The sequence below is a fragment of the Carcharodon carcharias genome, chromosome 6 (assembly GCF_017639515.1).
Source record: "Carcharodon carcharias isolate sCarCar2 chromosome 6, sCarCar2.pri, whole genome shotgun sequence".
Taxonomy (NCBI): Eukaryota; Metazoa; Chordata; class Chondrichthyes; order Lamniformes; family Lamnidae; genus Carcharodon; species Carcharodon carcharias.
In genome coordinates this window covers 137,455,863-137,469,782 of record NC_054472.1, presented here as the reverse complement: position 1 = coordinate 137,469,782, position 13,920 = coordinate 137,455,863, and the positions used below count along the sequence as shown (strand labels likewise).

The 13,920-nt window shown below is 44.2% G+C and overlaps 1 long non-coding RNA gene across 1 annotated transcript in view; it reads left to right on the top strand.

Moving 5' to 3' along the window:
• Positions 1-13,920, top strand: part of LOC121278915 — a 52,629-nt gene that overhangs the window by 34,001 nt on the left and 4,708 nt on the right. The window contains exon 2 of the long non-coding RNA XR_005943294.1: positions 2,491-2,546. This is a non-coding gene — a long non-coding RNA (uncharacterized LOC121278915). The remainder of the gene's footprint in view (positions 1-2,490; positions 2,547-13,920) is intronic.

The window sequence follows — 13,920 nt, the reverse complement described above, 5'->3', positions numbered from 1 at the left end:
TTCTATTGCTTCCCTTGACTCAGGTGATTAAATACAATACCTCATTCCCAGGTCAAGCTCTTCGCCAATTACCTGCACAATAAGGCACTCTACTACTTGAGAATATAAATCATCTGCTCGGCAAAGGAGGCTCTTTTGTCCTCACGAACAGAAATTCTGGTTCTTCTTACATGCTTGTAATAAATGTTTCCATTACTTGGGTGATTTTTTTAGCAGCTGCACTTGCAAAAGGATGTGTTAGATTTTACAAAGTAAAGATATTGTATTAATGAGGAAGACTTCTGGCACACAGCCAGCTACACTGTAGGATTTATGTTTCATATAGAGTAACCTACAAAGGTTTAAATGAAGACCCTCCTCTGAAGAAGTCCAAGATCACATTAGCCTATCTATTTGTTCCCATAGCCTTTCATTACAAAATTGAAGATTGGCTTGGTGCTAATGAAGCCTTTTTAAAAATCTGGGTTGCAGCCCCATAAAACTATTTATTCCATGCACTTTTTTCAGTGTTTCTACCAGAGAAGATATCACTGAATTTTCATAGTTAAGGTCATACTGGAGAATTATGGATGTAGATGTTGGCTGTGTGGGTTCAGCTCCATAGGCTTTACCATCATATAGCATCACACTGATCATCACTACTAGCCACCATAAAATGATTTCCTTTCTATAAGAACATGTTCAAGCTCATTTTCAGGCCAAACCTTTATATCACCACCAAGTAAACCGGCTTGAAATTACTTTGAATCAACAACCACTGCATTATATGATAATTAGTGTTATGATATAGCAGGTGGTAATTGCCAGGCTGACCAAATCCCAAAGGGAAACTTGCTCAAGCTATCACAACGATTTGCACTTTGTATTTATTACGAGAATGTATGTGTACTGAAATCAGATGCAAAGATTCAACTACAACTTTTGGAGATTTTAAATATTAAATTAAAACATTTATTAACAAAAGAAAAGTTAAACACACACAAGATTACAGTTACACAGTTAAATTTAGTCTTTCAACATTTCCCAAAAGATTTCTACTTAGCTAGACTCACACATAAACAATCTTTACCAGGCAACAATCCATATAGATTCTTAAACTATAAAAAAATCCTGCAGTATTACTGCAAGGCACCCACTGTTGCTATAGTGGAGATATTTCACAACTTTCTCTCTCCCTCTCATTGACAATAGAAATCCAAAGCTTGTAACAAAACCTTGCTTTTTGGAACAAACAAACACTTCTGTATGGTGACTGGAGGCTACTTACTTTACAGGCCTGTCTATGCACAGCACACACTTTAAGATCTCACATGGCCACAGCTTTCAATCTTTCCTTAAATATGTTTTTCCTCTTTTACCTTTAAACCCATTGTTCTTAACTTTCTTTGGAAGTTACCTTTCCCAGAATATAAAAATCTTTCATGTTATCTTTATAGCCACTACTTTTGGGAAAATAAACTTAACTTTGCTTTACTCATTTATGATCTTTGCCAGTTTTATTTCTCTTTGAAATTCAAAAGTTAAAAATTCAAATCCTCATTTATCCCCTAATGAAAATTCCTATTCATGTTGTATTTGTTGTATTCCATCTTAGCTTGTTCATCTCCATGTCAAAATGCCTGCTTTTACACCCAATCCTTTGATGATTTAAACCTTGCAGCCTGACTGTCTTCAGTTTAATTAAATTAGTCACACACACACAGCCCCCATAAGCTGGCTTCACAGTATCTCACAGTAACATTGGAGAAAAATATTTTCTTTACATTAGTCCTTTCCAGATTTTTTTTAACATACAGAACAAAAAACTCCTGTACTTTCAACATAACAACTTAATGCTCAGCTGAAGAGCTAATCACAACACATCTAATAATATTGTTGAGACAGTTAGTAAGTTTCTCCCATGAAATTCAGGAGCTCAAGTTAGTAAAAATGTTAATTAATGTTACTGTGTTTTGTGCATGTCCTTGGAACTTTTTTCTGATTATCCCAGATTAAAGGGCACAAACCAATATACCCAGAGGCTTTGCTTTAGCTCAGATTCATAATTTTAATTATTTTGCTTTTTACATTAAAAATGGCAACCAATGATAAAATAATTACTTTCAGGTGCTTCTTTTTATCTTTTTCATCTGGCTTAGTGACAGCTACAAAGTAAATACGTATCAGGAAATGGAAATATGTATCAACTGCAGAGCCATTTTTCAAAACTGATGGTTTGCATTAAAAATGTGAAACTTTCTACTATTATGCTCAGAAATGTAATTCAGTAGTGTCTGACATACAGTGGATGTTTTGTAAGATCAAGTGCATTATCATGATGCTTGCAAACTTATTATTTTACATTATTATTAATGAAAAAGCTACAAAGATTGGAGGTATTCATTAATTGACATCCAGAGATAATGAACTTCTGTGCTCAATACGCTTGATTTGCTTTGCCAAATCATAACTTGTAAATATGCCTGAAACTCAAACCTCTTTTTTATTTAGGTTTCTCAATTTGAATGCTTGTATTGTGTGCAAAAGTAATTCTTCCTGTGCTGAAGGTAGGTTGATTTCAACAGATGCAGTAGATTTTATCGAACTCATTTATGACATGCTGATTCCATGTTCATGATCATTACATACAATGAAAATTTTTCATTTTAATATAATTGTATAGACTATTCATGAGCTTTCTCTTCTGCAGCTATGTTGTATCACAGAAATATAACTCATAGCCTTGTCACCAATGGTAACATATACCGCAGGCATCTTCATGGGTTGCTTGTGCCACATAGAGTACTCTCCCATCAACACAGCCTGTTATTTCCTATAGTCTCCCTGTCACTTTATGATTTTTTTTTCAGCTTTCCCACTGATTCATGTGCCTGTTTCTATTCTTTTCAGGCCATTTTTTGGCACTTTCACATTTCATGCACTGCCTCCAACTCAAAACAGGTTCTTATATCTGACATTCTAAGGTATCTTTTCAACCAGAGTGGAGTAAATTCAAAGCTGACAAATTTTGTTGAAGAATCTTTACATAAGTAATAGCCTGTTAATTAGCATATGCATAGGGATTTATGCCAGTTGGAGGTGGCTACTTGAGATGCCTGAAAATTGCCCAAGCCAATTTGGCATTAGACATGCATCAGCCCACGTTGGGCTGTATTGTTCCCATTAACTGCCCAGAAAACAGGCAAGGTGAATTTCACAAGAGCAGTTAGGTTTCACAGTTCGATTGGTTAAGTTTATGTGTGTTCCTGGTTTGTAGTCGGTAGCTATTCCTTTAGCAATGCAGGAGGCAACAATTTTTTTATTCTTACAAGGAACGTGGATGTCGCCGGCAAGGCCAGCATTTGTTGCCTTTCCCTAACTGCCCTCGAGAAGATGAATAATGGTCAGAATTAATGCCCCCTCTGGAGCAGACTAGGAAGTGGCGATGATGGGGGGGGGCATTTAATTGGGTGGGAAGGTGCAGGCTGGAGGGCCTGCTGCCTTCCTGACACCCCTCCCTCTGCTCGATTAATTGTGGGAGAGGAAGACTAATTACGGCCCTTAAATGGCCAGTTGAGGAACACTTAAGGGCCTTGTATACCAGCAACGGGAGGAGGCATCCACGCCACATGGGAGACTGTCGGTATGCCCTGGTGGGCCTGCTTGCATGCTGAGGGGTGAGCCCTCCTGTTTGGACACCCTGGCTGACTGGCCCTGATGAGACCACCCCACTTATTTGGGTTCTTGGACCTCCATAGTTACTCCTCATTCTGGGCCTCCTGCAATCATAGCATGGCCACCACTCCTGATGGCACTGCTGCGTCTGAAAAGCTGCCAGTCATCTGGCTGGTCAACAATTGTAGGAGACTGAATTCTTGTCCTGAAGGCCCCAGGAACCCTGACATGAAGCAGGTAAGTGGCTGATTGGGATTTAATCCCACCATGGCTTCAGGAAATGCTGTGGCAGGGTTGTCACCGGTTCTTCGGCTGGTGGATGAGGCTATCGCCATGGCCAATAAATTCAGGCCATTGAGTCAAAGTTAATTTCCTGGCAATCCAATATTTCACGCATACTTAAAATAATCAGTAATTTCTAAGCAGTTCTATAATACTTATCCATAATGAAAACAATGCAACACCATATATTTGAAAATGTTTATGATGCAAAGCAAAAAGTCACTTCAACCTCAGCGAATCCTCACTAAATGAGCTCTGCTCTTTCTCAATAGGAAGGCCTTCATCACTAAGTTGTGCTAATCTGTTCAGATGCATCATCCTTTTGTGTACTTCATTTATAATCCCTGTGATGGGCCTTGTTGCACATTAAGTTTTCACATTAAGTTTTTTGCAGATTTCCTGCAAAATGGTGCTCCGATCTCCTTGAGGCAATTCGGTTTGGCAGGTCATTGTCTAAATTAAAATCCCTGCTTTTTGATTTGAAAATTTCTGATCTATTCGCAATGCCAACAGCAATCTTGAAGATTTACGCATTTTATTTATTTATTTATCATACAGTTTTACAGCAGACTTCAATGAAATTGCAAATACAAACTACATAACATAAAATATAGCACATTATAACATTGTACATGTACAGTAAATTAACATTCAATAGGTATCCAAAAAGACAATGCAATTTGTAAGATAGTTCCAACCTATAAATCACAGGAGCAAGCTGTACGCATATTTACCAAATACAATTTTCTATTCAACAATTTACATTTCTGCATTACTTACAGTCAGACGATGCCTTACAGTAAGTTATAGGGTGGAGGAAATGATGGAAAGAACAACAATAACTTGGATTTATACAGCACCTTTAACATGGCAAAATATGCCAAGGCATTTCATAGGAGTGTGATAAAACAAAATTTGACATCGCATCACACAAGGAGATATTAAGATGACAAGAAGCTTAGTCAAAGAGGTTGATTTTAAGGTGCATCTTAAAGGAGGAAACAGAGGTAGAGAGGTGGAAAGTTTAGGAAGGAAATTCCAGAGCTTCAGATCTTGGCAACTGAAGGTGTGGCCGGAAATTGTGGAATGATTAAAATCGGGGGTATCAAGAGACTATTAGAGGACTGCAGATATTTTGGAGGGTTGTAGGGCTGGAGGTTACAGAGATAGGGTGGGACAAGGACATAGAGGGATTTGAAAACAAGGATAAGAATTTTAAATAAAAACAGAAAATGCTGGAAATGCTCAGCTGGTCAGGTGGCATCTGTGGAGAGTCAATGAACTGAATAGAGATGGGGTTGGATGTGCAGGTGCAGAGGTTGGGGGAGTGGGGTAGTTGCGTTGGGACATCCCAGAGCTGTCCAGGACCAGGGTCAGTTTCCTACTCCACAGAGCTGGGTTTTCAATTAGGGCAAATATGGCCCCACATAGGGACCATTTTGCGACAGCGTCAATATTTCCCCCTGCTGAGAACGGATGCTGTCAGCTCATGGCCTGATGACAGGCCCTTGGGGATCAAAAGCTACAACCTTGTTTGTTACTACACCTGTGGAGGGGTTTCTCCTCTACCACAATGTCCCAGCTGGCTTTGGGCCTCTTTATTTGTTGACTCCAATTCAGTCAAAAGGGGGGCACTTCAGTGTTGAGGCACCCTCACATCCATCTTCCTGCCTCAGCAGTGGCCAACTCTCCATTGGGGCTGGTCCACTGATTGGGCTTCGTATTTCCCTAATCCGCTCATGACCCTTTATTGGATGGGGCTCCCACATGTAGCTTCTTAATTGGTGCCTCCAGGTAGATAGTGACCGATACTCTATCATGGTCACTTCTGGGATCCAGACCCGGATTTGAGGATTGCATTAGGGTTGTGACTGAACCAAGAAAATCCAACCCTTATCTCTATTCAGATAGTGCTAAATGTTTCCATCATTTTCTGTTTTTATTTCAGATTTCCAGAATCTACAGTATTTTGCTTTTGTCTGAGGATTTTAAAGCCAAACCTTGATTTTCGATCTGGGCTCGGTAACCCAACATCCATATATTTTCTGGGTCCCAACCACAAGACTCATCTGTGCAGCTCACGCAATGTTATTTTCAATGTAATTGTCCTAAGTGGGCTGGCAGAAAGCTCAATGCTCATTATCTCTAAACTTAATTATTCCTACACACTCCTGACTGGTCTCCTACCTTCTATCCTCCACAAACTTGAGGTCATCCAAAACTCTGATGGCTGTGCCTTAACTCCAAGTCCTGTTCCTCAATCACCCCTGTGCTTACTGACCTATATTCACTTCCAATCAAGCAACAACTGGATTATAAAATATTCATCCTCATTTTCAAATCCCCCCATGGCCTCACCCCTCCGTATCTCTGTAATGTCCTCTAGGACCACAACCCGGAGGAATATCATTTTTAAAATTAATTTATGAGATGTGGGCATCACTGGCTAGGCAAGCAGTTATTGCCCATTCCCTAATTGCCCTTGAGAAGGTGGTGGTGAGCTGCCTTCTTGAACCACTGCAGTCCATGTGGCATAGGTACATCCACAGTGCTGTTATGAAGGGAGTTCCATAATTTTGACCCAGTGACAGTGAGGGAATGTTGAAATACATCCCAGTCAGGATGGTGCGTAGCTTGGAGGGGAACTTCCAGGTGGCGGTGTTCCCATGTGTCTGCTGTCCTTGTCCTTCCAAGTGGTAATGGTCATGGATTTGGAAGGTGCTGTCTAAGGAGGCTTTGGCAGTTCCTGTAGATGGTACACACTGCTGCCAATGTACATCGGTGGTGAAGGGAATGAATGTTTGCGGATGGGGTGCCAATCAAGTGGACGGTTTTGTCCTGACCGGTGCCAAGCTTCTTGAGTGTTGTTGGAACTTCACTCATCCAGGCAAGTGGGGAGTATTCCATCACGCTCTTGACTTGTGCCTTATAGATGGTGGACAGGCCTTGGGGAGTCAGGAGGTGGGTTACTTGTCGCACGATTCCCAGCCTCTGACCTGCTCTTGTAACCACAGTATTTATATGGCTTGTCTGGTTCAGTTTCTGGTCAATGATAACCCCCAGGATGTTGATAGTGGGGGATTCAGCGATGGTAATGCTATTGTTTGTAAGGGGTGATGGTCAGATGATCTCTTGTTGGAGATGGTCATTGCCTGGCACTTCAGTGGTGCAAATGTTACTTGCCACTTGTCAGCCCAAGCCTGGATATTTTCCTGGTCTTGCTGCATTTGGACATGGACTGCTTCAGTATCTGTGCAGTTGTTAATGGTGCTGAACATTGTGCAATCATCAGCGAACATCCCCATTTCTGAGCTTATGATGGAAGGAAAGTCATTGATGAAGCAGCTGAAGATAGTGTAGGCTGAGGACACTACCCTAAGGAACTCCTGCAATGATGTCCTGGAACTGAGATGATTGACCTCTAACAACCATAACCATCTTCCTTTGTGCTAGGTATGGCTCTAAACAATGGAAAGTTTCCCCCCTGACTTCTATTTTGAGGCACAGAGTTACCTCAGGGAGATGAGCAGTTTAAAGCATTAAAAATAAAGATTTCCGAAATGTTATAAAACATTGTCTCATGAGCAGGGACATGTTATTAATTAAATTAAAAAGTTTTATTTGCTGTTGGGAACCTCATCCCACCCAGGGATCAGGCTTCCTAAAAAATGCTAAGGGCTGCTTGGCTTTTACGCCTACCCACCCACCACATGGTTGGATGGGCAGCAAAAAATTTAATTCAATTACCTTTTTAATGGCCTTTTAATTGTTGGTGGGCTCACTCCTGACTCTGGCGCGCGCTCGCCGACCAAATTATCGCGCGAGTGCACGATTACATCAGGACACTCGCCTGACATCATTGCACGTCATTTTATGCTCAGTTGGGTCGGGCGCTTCCACCTTACTCTTTATGTGAGAAGTATAGTGGCTTCACACTGTTCAATGTATTTGAATGGTAAGTCAGATATGGAGATACCATTTTCACTCAGCATTGGAAGGAGTATGGCATCTCAAATAGCAAATTCTGCATTTCCATGTACATGTGCAGTGGCTGCCTGATTTACATATAAAGAGCGCCCCATCAATCTACTCTCGATCATCAGCAAAATGATGGTGTCATCAACAGCACTATCAAGTGGCACTTACTCAGCAATAACCTGCTCACTGATGCTCAGTTTGGGTTCCACCAGGGCCACTCAGCTTCTGACTTCATTATATGGACATAACAGCTGACCTCAAGAGGTGAGGTAAGAGTGATTGCCCTTGGTATTATTTGACCAAGTGTGGCATCAAGGAGCCTCAGCAAAACTAGGGTCAATGAGAATCTGAGGGAAAACTCTCAACAAGTTGGAGTCCTTCCCAAAGCACAAAGGAACATGGTTGTGGTTATTGGAGGACAAAGATCTCAGTCCCGGACACCACTGCAGGAGTTCCTCAGCGTAATGTCCTAGGCCCAACTACCTACAGCTGCTTCATCAATGACCTTCCTTCCATCATAATGTCAGAAGTGGGGATGTTCTCTGATGATTGCACAATGTTCAGTACCATTTATGACTCCTCAGACACTGAAGCAGTCCATGTCCATGTGCAGCAAAACCTGGACAACATTCAGGCTGAGGCTGATAAGTGGCAAGTAACATTTATGCCACACAAGTGTCAGGCAATGACCGTCTCCAACAAGAGAAAATCTAACCATCTCCCCTTGCATTCCCCTTGAATACCCCATCAACATACTGGGGGTTATCATTGACTAGAAACTAAATTGGATCAGCCATATAAATACTATGGCTCCAAGAGCAGGTCAGAAGCTGGGAATTCTGTGGAAGTAACTCACCTCCTGATTCCCAAAAGTCTTTCCACCATAGACTAGGCACAAATCAGAAATGGAATACTCTCCAATTGTCTGGATGAGTGCAGCTCCAACAACACTCAAAAAACTTGGCACCATCCAAGTCAAAGCAGCCCGCTTGATTGGCAACCCATCCACCACCTTAATTATTTGCTCCCTTCATGACTGATGCAAAGTGGCAGCAGTGTGTACCATCCACAAGATGAACTGCAGCAACCCACCAAGGCTCCTTTGGCAGCATCTTCCAAATTTGTGAATGCTTCCACCTAGAAGGACAAGGGCAGTAGGTACATAGGACACCATCACCTGCAAGTTCCCCTCCAAGCCATACCTTCCTGGCTTGGAAATATATCACCATCCTTTCACTGCTGCTATGTCAAAATCCTGGAACTCCCTCCCAACAGCACTGTGGGTGTACCTACAGCACATGGACTGCAGCAGTTCAAGAAGGCAGCTCACCACCACCTTCTCTCAAGGGCAATTGGGGAATGGGAATAAATGCTGGCCTAACAAGCGACATTCACATCCCATGAAAGAATAAATTAAAACAAAATGGTGAGCGCTTTTAGCCTCACTATTATTTGTACAGTAAATCTGGCCTATTGCCTTCAATTTTTCATGGGATGCAGGAGTTAGTTACCAGGCAGTCTTACTCATGTGCCAAAGTCAATTAATTAGGAATCCCAATACCCATTCTAAAGGTCTTTGTGAATTGTTTGACAATAGTAATACAAGAAATAGGAGCAGGAGTAGACCGTATAGTCCATCGAGCCTGCTCTGCCATTCAGTATCATCATGGCTGATCTTGGGCTTCAACTCCATTTTCCTGCTCGCTCCTCATATCCCTTAATTCCCTGAGAGACCAAAAATCTGTCAATCACAGCCTTAAATGTGTTCAATGATGGAGAATCCACAGCCCCTCTGAGTTAGAGAATTTTAAAGATTCACAGAACTTTGAGTGAAGTAATTTCTCCTCACCTCAGTCCTAAATGATTGGCCCCTTATCCTGAGACTGTGCCCCTCTGTTTCAGTCTCCCCAACAAGTGGAAACAATCTTTCAGCGTCTACTCTATCCAAGCCCTTATGGAATTTTGTAGGTTTCAGTGAGATAGCATCACATTCTTCTAATCTCCGAAGAATATAAGCCAATTTATTTAGCCTCTCATTATAGAACAAGCCCCACACCCCAGGGACCAATTTACACCTTCAGTGTACCCCCTACCATGCCTCCCCTTTCTTAAATGTTGAGGCCAAAACTGTACACAGTATTCCAGATGAGGTCTCACCAAAACCCTATACAATCTTAGCAACACTTCTTTAGTCTTGTACGTCAATCCCCTCGCAATAACAGCCTACACATGCCTTCCCAATCGTTTGCTGCACCTGCATGCTAACTTCCTGTGTTCCTTGTACAAGCACGCTTAAGTCTCTTTGGACATCAACATTTACAAGTTTCACACCTTTTAAAATATATTCTGCTTCTCTATTCTTATGACCAAAGTGAATAACTTCACACTTTTCTACATTATACTCCATCTGCCATTTTCTTGCCCACTCTCTTAACTTGTCTATATCTCTTAGCAGCCTTTCTGTGTCCTCCCCACAGCTTACTTTCCCACCAAGCTTTGTATCATCAGCAAACTTAGATACATTACTCTCGGTCTCTTCACCTAAGTCGTTAATGTAGATTGTAAATAGCTGAGGCCCCAGCACTAATCCATGCAGCATTCCACTATTCACTGCCTGCCAACTTGAAAAGGCCCCATTTATGCCGACTCTCTGCTTTCTATCGGATAACCAATCCTCTGCATTCCAAAATATTACCCCCAACTCCATGAATGCTATCTTACCTATTAGCTTTTTGTGTGGCACCTTATCGAATGCCTTTTGGAGATCTAGGGCCAGAATCTTCCCATGGGCATGTGCAGGCGGGCCCCACACGATAACGCGTAAAATGACATGCAGTGATGTCGGGCAAGCGTCTCGACGCCATCGCGCACCAGCACAATATTTAGGTGGGCGGGCATGCAATGTTCTCAGATGCGCGCCCGCCATTAATTAATCACCCAGTTAAGGCCCTTGAGGCCGCAATTGACAATCTTCAGGACGTCGCACGCGTGCAACGGGCAGACAGGTAGGAGACATTTGTTTAAACCCCATCCACGGGCAGGATAAGATGGGTAAGTGGGGTCGTAACTGTTATCTTTCAGGTATCCAAACATGAAAGTTACTGATACTTGCCTGGTGAGCAGAACTACTTCAAAACTTATACCAGCTGCTTGGACAGGATTAAAAGCCTTCAGGTCAGGACTTTACAGTAAAGATCATTTTTGGGGCCTCCAGGTTTCAGGAAGCCTTCGCTTAGCCTGGGAATGGGGGTTTTGCTCTGCACTCGAGGCACCTCCTCTGAGGAGGAAGGCAGGGCCAGAATGGGGAGGAGGCCAGGAGTCCACATTCAGCCTCCAGGGGAGTCACCTTTGGGAGAACAGGTGCAGGCACAAGGGGCCCAGGGCCAACAGGAAGTCCAAGGCGGTAGGGGCCGTGGAAGACACCACTATCCTGCTACCAGGGTATATAGGTGGCAAAGCAGCTACCTCAATATTTCTGAGGTGCAGTGCTGAAGGAGGCTCTGTCTCTCAAGGGAGACAGTCACCTCCATTTGTCAGATGATAGGCCCTGAGATCTCTGCAAACTGTATGGGTGGACAGCGCTAAAGTTCACAGTTGCCCTCAACTTCTATGCCTCCGGCTCTTTCCAGAGGTCAGTGGGTGATCTTTGCGGAATCTCCCAATCAGCTGTCCACACTTGTGTCAAGCAGGTTACAGATGCTCTGTTCAGGCGTGCATTGAATTTCATCCACTACCGCTGGGACCAGGCCAGCCAGACAGAACGAGCCAGAGGCTTCACAGCCATTGCTGGCTTCCCCCATGTCCAGGGTACAATCGACTGCACACATGTGGCCATCAAGGCTCCAGCAGCTGAGCCCGGTGCCTTCATCAACAGGAAGGGCTTCCACTTCATGAACGTACAGATTGTGTGTGATCACAGGATGCTGATTCTACAAGTCTGTGCAAGGTACCCAGGCAGCTCCCACGATGCCTACATCTTCAGACACTCCCAGATGCCAGGGCTCTTCAGTGCTCCAGCCTGGCTGAATGAATGGCTGCTGGGTGACAAGGGCTATCCCTTCAGAAGGTGGCTTCTGACGCCTCTCTGCCATTCAATATCAGAAGCTGAGTACAATAGGAGCCACGCCTCCACAGGGGCTGTGGTGGAGAGAACCATCGGTCTTCTCAAGATGCCCCTCCAATGTTTGGACCACTCAGGGGGCGCACTCCAGTACCCCCCAAATCGTGTGTCGCTGATAAAGTGGTTGCATGCTGTGCTCTCCACAATTTGGTGCTGGAAAGAGGAGACGCAGTGGACGAGGAAGATGTGGATGTAGTTGCTCCGGATGCACACGATGAGTCCAGGAGTGAGTCCGAGGATGAGCACGCACAGGAGAACGCTGAGGGGGTAGACGCTGACCCGGCGATACTACAGGAAGGCAGGGACACCTGGGAGGCTTTAATCCAAAGAACTTCAGCTGGCCCATCACAGATGGACCTTCAACACACGCCACGGCCTCAGACTCCATACTTGATACCTGAGTGCTAAATCTGCCTGGACAGTAACATTAGCTAAGGCCCTTGTAAATAAAGCTCAATGCCAAACAACTCACTCATAACATCATGGCTTCTCATCCACTTGCAGAGGTAAAGAGTCACCCTGAGGCATGGCAATATGGCAAAATTTATATAAAAGCAAAATACTGCGGATGCTGGAAATCTGAAACAAAAACATAAATTGCTGGAAAAGCTCAGTAGGTCTGACAACATGTATGGAGAGGAAGTCAGAGTTAACATTTCGAGTCCATATGACTCTTGAAATCCATGGTGTGCCTAAGGTGCTTTAAATTTACGCTTATGGGTGCTACATTTAGGTGCTGTCCCTTCACTGGCACTGGCATCTGAGACAGCCTGCTCACTGTGCTGTACTGTTGGCCTCGATGACCTTGGCGGACGTCCTCTGGCCCATGGAGCCTTTGATGGCCCCGCCTGGGAGGGAGCTTCCAGTTCCACAAATGGCTTCTCCCAGTCACCGCAGCCTCAACAGATGCCATGGTCACTAGCAGAGGGATAGAGGAGCTGCTGCCCTCACCCAGAGCACCCTGAGAGGAGCCCACAGAGATGACAGGAAGCTGCTGCGCTGACATGACGTCACTTCGGACCTCCCTGCTCACCATAGGTGGATGGGCACTGAGCTGGGATACTTGGTGCCCAAACCATCTCCCACACGGGCAATGACCAACAGAGGTCAATGCCACTGTGAGGGATTGCAGGTCCAAGCGCAACCCCAGGAGGCCCTGATTGTTCTCCTGGAGGAGCATCTCCGTGAGAGTCGCCACTCTCTCCATGGAGAAAGCATGGCACTTGGTCATGAGGCTCAATGCATCAGTGATGCTCCACGTGGGCTCCTCAAGCATGGGCACCATGCCATGCATAACCTCATTTATCTCCACCAGATCCTCCCACATACCCTGCTGCATTTCCAGCGTTTGCTGCCTCACAGACAACTCCAGAGGCACATCATCAGCTACCATCCGAGCATGTGTCTGGTTCCCAACATTCCTCTGACTGCCGGCGCCCTGGGCACTCTCTGTCTCTGCCCACACCTCAAGCGAGTGTGAAGTACCCTCACCTCCATGCCCCAGGACACTAGCCGAAGATCTTATTCCCACCGAGGTGCTAGTATCTGCGCTGGTGCCAGTCTGACAGAGATGGTTTGACTCTGGTGAGTGGATTTCCTCTGGACCCTCAGGGGTGAGAGGTGGCCCCTCTGCCTGCTCCTCCAGGCCCTGTTCCGGTGATGCTGAAAGGAAGAATAAGGGCATTTGATTAGTTACAGTGCAGCCAATGTGAATTTGCATGCCAGTCCCCCGGATCATTATGCGCTCATCCTTCCATAATCAATGGTCAACCCATGTTGCTAGTTTCTATTTACTATTTACAATCTATATTAGTGACTTGGATTCAGGGATAGAAGGTACTATAGCTAAATTTGCAGATGACACCAAAAGAGGTGGGAAAGTAAGT